This window comes from Alligator sinensis, unplaced genomic scaffold (assembly GCF_000455745.1).
Source record: "Alligator sinensis unplaced genomic scaffold, ASM45574v1 scaffold150_1, whole genome shotgun sequence".
NCBI classification, from domain to species: domain Eukaryota; kingdom Metazoa; phylum Chordata; order Crocodylia; family Alligatoridae; genus Alligator; species Alligator sinensis.
The window spans coordinates 2,318,654-2,326,722 of NW_005841840.1; the positions used below are offsets into that span (position 1 = coordinate 2,318,654).

At 39.9% G+C, this 8,069-nt stretch overlaps 1 long non-coding RNA gene across 1 annotated transcript in view; it reads right to left on the reverse strand.

Annotated features, from left to right (window-relative positions):
- Positions 1-8,069, reverse strand: part of LOC102382104 — a 32,730-nt gene that overhangs the window by 6,404 nt on the left and 18,257 nt on the right. Inside the window, exon 2 of the long non-coding RNA XR_322886.2 lies at positions 7,832-7,885. This is a non-coding gene — a long non-coding RNA (uncharacterized LOC102382104). The remainder of the gene's footprint in view (positions 1-7,831; positions 7,886-8,069) is intronic.

Below are 8,069 nucleotides of genomic sequence, written 5' to 3' on the forward strand. Positions count from 1 at the left end.
CCTCTCAGGGATTCACTCCCTCAGTCACCCCTCTGTTCATGCACAAACACACCTAAATAATAACCTCTGATGGTGCATTTTCACATGTTTTTGTTACAGAAATCTATCCTAGGGCTATGTGGGTGGGAGCGTTGACAAGCCTGTCTAGAGGTACTGAGACATAGAATACAACTATCAGTCATCAATATCTATGGACCAGGGGAAGGTGGCCCCCTGAAGCCCACTGACATACCTCACTGCATGTAGGAGGGCCACAAAGGGAGAGGGAGGAATTGGCTGAGAGCCACCATGCTCTTTGCGGTAGTCTGAGTATGGGGTAGGTAAACTGTGTGTCAGCACTTCTCATGCAATAATTAACACTTAACTAAACTACTCACCTCCCTAACTGGCCCAGCCATTGAGTACCTTAAATAAGCATCAATCTGCAACTGAGCCATGTACCCACGCACAATTGCTATGGCCCACACATGGGTGTGCCACCAATTCTCACCTCCTCTGCACTGTGCATAACACAATGCCACTTCTTCTCTGGTGAGCTGCAGAGGTGGGAAGCAATCTATACCCATTGCCACCCCCACATCTAGCTACTTCCCTAAGACATGTACCACACACAGAGTCCAGAGACACCTCCAAACCATAAAATAACCCAGAGTCCCAATTCACACCATAAGCCATGACCCACCCCATGGCCCTATACCCACAAATATACCACTAGTCAACCTTTCCCTTGGAGCTGTTGAAATTTACAGTAACTGGTGTGGTACTGTCACTTTCCACTTGCTTGATGAGGGTCTCATCCAAGCTATCCTCATGTTGTGCATTCTGCATCTGGATTTGAGTGTGGGTTAGGGTCAGGGTCAGGGCTGGGGCTAAATCCTGGCTCAGGAAACAAGTCCACCAAGCAGCTATCCTCAGGCTCCTCCACAGCTATTTCAGTAGCAGACAATGGAGCGGTAACTCCATTGTTGATGTCATTGTTATCATCACACTACACCAGGACTATGAGTGTTCAGTGATGGTGTGGTCCTCATTGAGAATCCTGGATAGCTCCTTGTGGTAGGGGGGACCATGGTCTTCATGGTGCCTGAGGTCTTGTTAGCATCCCTGCCCCAAACAGGCCGAGACTTCAAGCTCTTGATTTTAGTGTGAATCTGCAGCCATCCCCACTACCCCTGAACTATTACTTGGGCCACAATGTGTTTGTAGGTTACCTGGTGTTGTCAGCTGCCATTCATGCACTTGGCCATGGTTTTCTCTTTCCCCAAGGTTATGATGAGCTCCAGTACCTTGCTGCAACTCCAGTTCATGGCTTACGTACTGAGGTATGAGAAATGTCCAGTTTAGTTTGTGAAGCTAAGTGATGGCTGTTCACACTGGAGCACTTGAGGAAAAGCAGTGGGCCTCAGCAAACTTTGAGGGTATTCATCAGTACTTGGGGTTGTTCCATCTGGGTCAGGGTCACAACTTTGGGGTCTGGTTTTTTGGAACCACTTGGTACCATTGGCTGGGTAGTTGAGTTTGGCATAGTGGAATGATCAATAGAGTGTGAGTGGGGGGGAGGAGAGGGGAGAGATGGAAATTATGCATCCTAAAATGCTGAGGGACTGAAATGTCCTTGTATTCTCTCCATGGATCCTGCTTTTTTCTGTTTAAACATTGTGAAAAAAAATAATAAATAAAATTGCAACTTCTATGATTAAAAAAACCCCAACATCTGCATTTTTCCATGGTTAAAATGAAATACCCCTATATATCTATATCTGTTGAACACAATATTTTATTGATGTATTTACTATTTTAAAGCTATTTGGAAGCTCACCAGTGCCTAAATCACTATAATAAATTACATTCTAAATACCCATACATTTCTGTTTGATTTGGGGGTTTTGATCATGGAAAAAAATCAGAGGTTCCTCTGCCCCTTTCACTCACCAGGATGCGAGTCCAAGCTGTGGCTGTCCCCCTACTACTTTGTGGTGCTGAAAAGCCCTGATATGCCAGTCTCCTGCCCATGTCACTGCCCATTACTCCCAAGCCACAGCCTCCTGACCCTACTGGAGCCCTTCACTCCACATCTACAGTCCCCTGCCCCTACCAGCCCTGCCAGGGGAGAGGACTGGGGGGAGGTAGCTGCCATGTCTACAGGGCCAGAACCAGGTCAACAGCCTCTTACCTACTTCAGTAGTGCCCAACCCCCAGCTGCTGCCACAAGGTCAGAGCACAGAGCCTAGGTCCCCCTCACCAGGTAGTATCACTGGAGCACAGCCCATGGTGGCAGGGGCAGATGTGGCCTGGCAGTTGCCTCCCCCTGGTGACCTCTGTGGCCCAGCAGGTGGGACCTGGCGCAGGAGGGGGGCGAAGTGAGGCAGGGAGGGTTGATGCCACCATCTAGAGTCCCACACCACCATGGCGAGGCACCTCCTACCCACCCAGCAGCAAGAGGGATACAACTCTGCACCACCACTCCAGTGGGCAGGGGATGCCTTGCCATGGTGGGATGGGGCCCCTGGTGGCAGCACTGAGCCTCTACATACTACTCTATCATGCCGTATCCAACCCAGTGGGCCTCCCCAAGCCCCTCTGGGAGTGTATCCTGTGGTGGGAAGCCAGTGCATTCCCTGTCCATGTCCTGCAACCATGCATTCCCCACCCCGGTCCCTGGCACCAAGCCCTACACACCACCCCTACTAAGCACCATCCCCATCCCCAGTCCTGCCCAACTCCCTCCCTTACTATGGGAGCTGTCAATCTCCACTACCAGATTTACCTGTAGGGGGCTGCAGAAGCCCCCCTGCCTGATGGACCTCCTCCTACTCCCCCTAACCCCTTGCAGGCTGAAACTCTGCCAACCTTCAATGAGAAAGCCACCATTATCTATGTTTTTCTCCTTAAAATGAGAAAATCCATGTTTTACCATGTTTTTCTATGGTGAACAGAAAACCTGGATCCCTGGTCACCTCTGTGGAGCATTCTGACCATACCTGAATAAATATTACCTAATACAATCTGGAGATACTTCTCGCATAAAATGTAACTTTGCTATGGTACAAGCACATTTATCACATATTTTACTTCTTGAATGTGTGGATGCTTGTTTTAAATGTATTTAACACATACTTATTGTAATGTGCAATGAAGCCCTAAGCATAAATTCAATAGAATAATAAAAAAAAACCCTTTTATTATTATTATTTTTTTTTTTTTGGTGACGGTGTTCTGTCTTTTTAGAGAGAACAGTTAGACTTGTTGAGAAAACCCAGATGCAGGGTATTTAGATAATGAGGATTTTAAAATCCCAGGGGAGAGAGGAGACAGGCTGCTGACTACAAGGGAGCAGTTTTCAAGCAAGAGGTAAGCTGCAAGTAGAACAAGCTTGCTACCAAGGAGGGGGTAGGCTGCTGTGCTGTAGTCAGAGCCAAAGGGCTCCTTTTCTAGTGCCTAGAACAGAGAAGAAGGGCTCAAGTTTTGTTTGTATATTTGTTCATTTGTCTGCCACTCAGAAGTCTAAATTATTTGGGAGGACTGGCTAAGGAGCTCCTCAAGAAGCAAAACCTACCTACAGAAACCACAAGCTAAGCAAGCTACTTACAAGATGTGACATTTTGAAAGAACAAGATAGAAAAATATACAGAGTCCTTCTTTGTGGTATTTTCATTTTTAGCCATATAAAACTGTTTCTAGAACTTGCCTTGATAGAGTCAATAGGAAAGATAAACTTTTGCCTTGTTTAAAAAAAAACATGTACAAATCACAGGAGTAATTGGCGTGATGAATATGATTTACGTGCAATGCACTGAGTATACTTTTGCAGTTACTGTATGCAGTATTTCTTTTATTTGTAATTAAAATCCAGTATTTTACATAGAAATTACAGTTAATACTAAGTTCAATTTGCCTGCATTTGGCTACCATTCATCATTAATATTTTAAATGATCAGCCCTTGTGCAGCAATATATCCATATTAAAATGCAGCTCCAATGCATATACGTATATTTAGCTCATGTAGTAAGGATTTATCTTTATTCTTATTGGATGAGTGCACATTCCTCTAGTAATTTCTGAAGAATTTTATTAACTTGTATCTAAAACTGTAACATAAAGCAGTATTTGCTACCTACCTGTTAGATGGATAGTTAGATGTTATGAAGGACTCTAGAGAAAACTGTTATTCACATCAAGTTTGACAACAATTTATTTTCAATATTAGAAAGTGTATTCTGAATAACTGTACAATGGCCAGTAAACATAATAATTTTTATTTACTCCTTAATATTACATAGGATCTTAACTCTTCATTTGCTCTATTATGCTGGCATTTCCCATTTGAAATTTCTAGGGCTTGTGGTAATCAGAGTTCAAAACACTTTAAAAAAGCAGTTTGGGTAAAAAGATTTATACTCTTCACTTCTATATTACCTAAAAGATTTAGTCCATGTCTGAAGTGATCTAATGTTACTATTTCACGTGTTCTTATATTATGTACTGACTTTTACAGCAGTACTTAGAGTACACCATATATGAGACAGGTCCTCCCATAATGAAATTACAATCTAAAAGTATGACCCTCAATAAGACAATAAGAGTCTTCTATTGATTTCAGTGGTGTTTGAATTGGCCCTCAACTTAAAAAGATACATCTCAAATATAAAAATATACACGTTGACCATGAGAAGTTAAATTAATTGGTTTATATAGGAGAAGGAGACCTCACATAAAGGAAATTTGCCACCCTAATGATTGCAAGATTAGGAGCTACTGCGGGTATATAATACCTGAAACCTATCTGTCATATGCTGTCAAGGTGTATGCACTGTTTACTCAAGAATAGCTGTTTTAAGTTGTACTTTAAATCTTATGCTTTGCACCCCAGACAACTTTCAATAGAGACGCCAGTTTACAATTAGGTTCTCAGCTCCTATGTTAGAATTTATTTGAAACAAAAAAGTATATTTTAAATTTATTTATGCTTTTCCTATCATCTGCATCGTTCTTTCAGAGTTCAGTCAATCTTTTTAAGGCCAATGAGACCAGACCATAACCAAATTTTTAGGAACGTTGGCTCTGTAGTCAAATAATGAATTCCTTCACTCAAGATGTAAAAAAAAAGAGTAATATACATCCAAGAGATTTGGATGCAATGGTAATTTTTTAGCCATATTACATTATGAAGATAACTGTTTCCTGAATAAATACTTCAGTTCTAGTATTATAGTATGCAATCTGCATATTCGTAAATGGATCATGACTGGTTGAAATGAATGTTTGACTGACTTAACTGCAATAACATTAAGTGAAATGTTTCTCCTGTCTTCACATTGTTTAGTTTCAACTTGAACTGGAATTTATTCAATTTAGGAGGACAATGATAATTCCAATCAAATGGAAGGTGTTGTATTTTAGCTTTTTTTTATTGTACATATTAGATTTCTTCCTGCTTGTTAAATTGCATATACATGAAAAGTATGAACAGGAATAGGTAAATGCACAAAAAAATCCCTAATAGTTTAACTTTGCTCCATTATTAATTTTTCAACTTTATTGTATTTATTAAACATTATTGCTTATGTTGATTTGTTGATAAAATACTCCATTAGCTTTCCCCTGTAGTTTAATTTTAATTGTGTTTACTGACTGTGACCAATATGTACTTTGTTCATTCAATATACTTTCCCTTGTGTTTTAATACACTGCTTTTTACTACAACATTTTTTTTTTTTTTTTTTTTTACAGTTTCTTCAAACTTCAATATGCCAAATGTTCTTTTGTGCAACACATTTTAAAAAGTAATCACATTATGCTGATCCTTGGTCCTAGCCGCACAAAATTAAATTTTTAAGATTAATGGATTTTGTTTATTTTAACTCAAAATGCTTCACAATCACATTTTAGTCAATTTCTAGTCTTTTGTGTATTTATTGAAAAAAGATACCATCGGATTATTGATTGATTTTATTCATGTGTCTGCACAAACATGCTTCTTATGTAAAAAATACCTTTCCTTAGCTCAGGGTTAATGTCTGGTCCAGAATTGCATGAAAAAAAAAATCTCTGCTTTCTTAATTCATTTTCATACTTGTTTTTCTACGAAGAACTGTAAAACCTAACAATATAACTTGTGTATCTCAACAGCTGGGTGAATGACTACCTACAAAAGCTTAATGCACTTAAAAAAAAAAAAATTAAAAAGTCAAAATCTAACCAGTAGAGTACATAAGACATTTAAGGGGGGAGGTGGTGCGGGAGGGGGCTCTCTTAATCCCTCCTACTGACACACTTAAAATTTTGCATTTAAAACAAGATTCATTAAGTCAGAGAGATCATGATTCTAGTCATGCTGGGAATGCAGCATCTTGAGTTAGTGCATATAATACACACACATACAACTCCCCAGCCCCATGTACACACATGACATAGTAATTGAAAATAAACCCAAGACAATCACTTGGATCAGGGACTGCATCACAATAAAGGTGAAGGCCCTCCTATACGTTCTCAGAAGCAGAACTTAGATTCATAGATTGTTAGAGTCTGGAAGGGACCTTGTAGATCATCATAAAGGTCCTTGAAGATCAGGGGTGGGCAATTATTTCGTGCAGAAGGTCACTTACTGAGTTTTGGCAAGCCATCAAGGGCTGCATGACAGGCAGCCAGGGACAGATGAATATAAATTTTCTAAACATTTTAGGGGCCCTGCAGGCCGGATAAAATGGCTTGGTAGGCCACATTCAGCCCACAGGATGCACTTTGCCCACCCGTGTTGTAGGTCAACTTAAGGCATGTGAAAACAATAACACTGAAAAGAGTGGTGCCTAGAGAGTTTAGCCACCTCCAGGATTAGGCGGCACCTGAGCAGACACTTGAAAGTTTGAAATTTTGGACTTAAATTCCTATGTACCACTTCAGGTTCTTAAGGATGTATCCCCAAGTGTTTACATTCTCTTTTCTCACTATATTATGGCACCCTCTATCAACATAAGGTTGATAGACATAGGCTATTTTGCCTAAGAGCAGATATGGACATGGATCTTTCTTATAGAAGAGAATCCTATTTCATGAACTACAGCAAACAACAATGATCCGTGAATAGGGCTGGAACTTCTGAAATCTGAGTTCAATATCTAGCCCTGCTACATGCTCCCAAAGGGTCACAGGAAAAGTTGCTTATTTGCCCTGTGCTTCAGTATAGACAATATTATTCCTGTTCACCCACCCTGTGGGTATTTTCTCTTTTCAGCATAGAAGCTCTTCAGACCAAGGAGTTTTACCTTCTGTTTGTGTACTTAGCACAGTGGGATGTCAATCTCCATTGCTGCCATGGATGGTACTAAAACAATGATATTTAAAAAAATTATATACACACACATGTTATTTCCAGAAGAGTAGAAGAAAGATGTCTTTTAAAAATAAAAATAAAAACATGCATGCTGTGAGAAAGTGTTTACTGCTCTCACTTTGTGGTTGGTTTGGTTTTTCTTCTTAAATTTGAGTCTACATATTTAAGAAGAAAGTTTGTAGCTAATCACTGTGATTAAGTGACATCCCAACTCCTATTATATGGATAATGCCTGAAAGGCAAGACTCCAAGGGATATCAAACACAGTAAAGACAAATCATAACTTTGTCTTTTTCACATTCAATGTCAACATACGTGGACCCTAGGTTTAGACTTATTTGGTCACTTACAAGATTTGCATTTTGTCATAAAAGCTCTATACCACATTCGTCTTCTACTTTTGTTGAAATAACAGTTTAAGGGGGCTATGAAATACAGACTATAAAATAAAGTTAGAAAACAGAGACTTAAATTACCAACAATGTATAAATATTTACCATGTTGATGGCAGCTTCCAGCATATAAATCATGCGACTGCTTTGGAGAATGTTCTGTTTATTGAGAAAGGAACAGGTATTAAAAGTGGTAAGTCAGAGCAAATTATTAACTAAAGCATACAAATACCTGTTCCTCAGATACTGTTTACATAGTAATTTTTCCAAGTTCAAGTCCTCTTAAATGTGTGTGATATTTATTAGATTTACCCTGTGAAGTGTACTTAATTAAGGCTGCACT